This window comes from Grammomys surdaster, unplaced genomic scaffold, assembly GCF_004785775.1.
Source record: "Grammomys surdaster isolate TR1022 unplaced genomic scaffold, NIH_TR_1.0 1016, whole genome shotgun sequence".
Lineage (NCBI taxonomy): Eukaryota > Metazoa > Chordata > Mammalia > Rodentia > Muridae > Grammomys > Grammomys surdaster.
The window spans coordinates 8,517-10,105 of record NW_021605435.1 but is presented as its reverse complement, the minus strand read 5'-3'; the positions used below and the strand labels follow the sequence as shown (position 1 = coordinate 10,105).

The following is a 1,589-nucleotide window of genomic DNA, read 5'->3' as shown; positions in this document are numbered from 1 at the left end:
CACAGAGATTAGTAGGCTAGTCACTAAATAAAATGAAAATATTACCTAAAGTTTCTAAGTATCTACAACATCTAAAGTGGGATTTATTTGGTGGACCTCAATAAGTTCTCAGAACATTTGCTGTAACTCAGGTAGAAATAGGCAAGTCTGTAGTCCAAAAGGGTATTTCAGCTAAAATAAGTCAATTCTCACATCTGCAGTGGTTTAGAGACGGTCACTGTTGTGTTTCTGCAGCTCTTCAGGCTAAGCGACCGTGATCAATGCTTTAGAGGGTTAGGTAGATTCATTTCCCTTTTGTTCAACAATGCCTCATCTCTATGTAAAACCTGGTCTCCAGTCCCACTATCCAATATCTGCCTTACATTAGGTCTTTCTTCCGGGATATTACACAAAGTAATTATATTATAAAAGGCCACCAGATCACTCTGCTCAAATGTTACAGATGGTTTCAGTAATGATCCAGGAGCAGAGGAACTTCCTCCAATGATTCTCAGGTTGATAAATTTGATTTTCCAAGTATTTTCCACAAAAGGGCTACGGATAAGTCCAAAAATTTGTTCAAATATGCCCAAACAAGAATTTCCTCGGTGGACAGTGCCTGCAACTCCAACCATAACTAATCCATGAGGAGAAGATGCACATTTTAGTCCCTGACGATCAAGGTTGAGACTGAGAAAAAGAAATTCCTCTCTCCTAATGACAGTCAGTGAAGACTCACAATTTCTGCTCCTTGGTAGTCTGTCATGTTTTGTTCTGAGGTATTATAATAAAACCTAAGCTTGACATCATGCCAGAAGTGCTGTGGGCCCCATTCCTCTTGAGGTGGTCCCATAAAAGGATTCTGAGAATTAAGAAGTTCAAAGAACCAGTGACAGAATTCTTCAACTAACCGATGAAAATCAACCTTTTCAGCTTCTTTATCTGCCTTCGCCTGCTGCTCAAAGAGTTGGATGCCCCGTGTCTTTGTAACTGGCTCTGCTGCCTCCTTCAGTTTGGGTGACTGTTTTTCCCAGTAATCTTTTGCATACTGAATAAGATTGTGTTTTTCAGTCGTTGGAGGTACAACCACTCCTTGTGTTCCCAAATACCTAACTATGACTTCTCGGTGGACTTTCTTGCGCCTCAGAAGTTCTTCTACATTTTGGCTATACTCTAATATTGCACGAATAGCATCTTCGTGGTCCACAGGCTGCACCAGTCGGTTGGTGACGGTGTCGCAAAGGGCCAATGTTGTACTCACCAATTTTCTATTTTTTAAAAGAATTTTCATTAAAAATTTCTCATTTTTCATAATTTTTTTGTTTTTGTCATCCGTTTAATTACATTTTTCTATTCATTTTGTTATTATTTTCTCAAGTTTACACTTTTGTTTCTCAAATCTTCACTAGTTTTTTTCAACAATGTCTCCAAAACAATTTCTTCTGATAAAATTGAACATTTACTGGAAAAAAATTGAAAAAATTGAAAGCGTTGTTGAAAAAAACTAGTGAAAATTTGAGAAAATTGATAAGGAAAACATTGGATATGAAATGGAATCTGATTCAAAACAATTTTTCTGATAAAATCGATCATTTACTTGGAAAAAATTG

At 37.1% G+C, this 1,589-nt stretch overlaps 1 pseudogene; it reads right to left on the bottom strand.

Moving 5' to 3' along the window:
* Positions 1-257: 257 nt before the first annotated feature.
* Positions 258-1,247, bottom strand: LOC114634579 (annotated as a pseudogene).
* Positions 1,248-1,589: the final 342 nt, after the last annotated feature.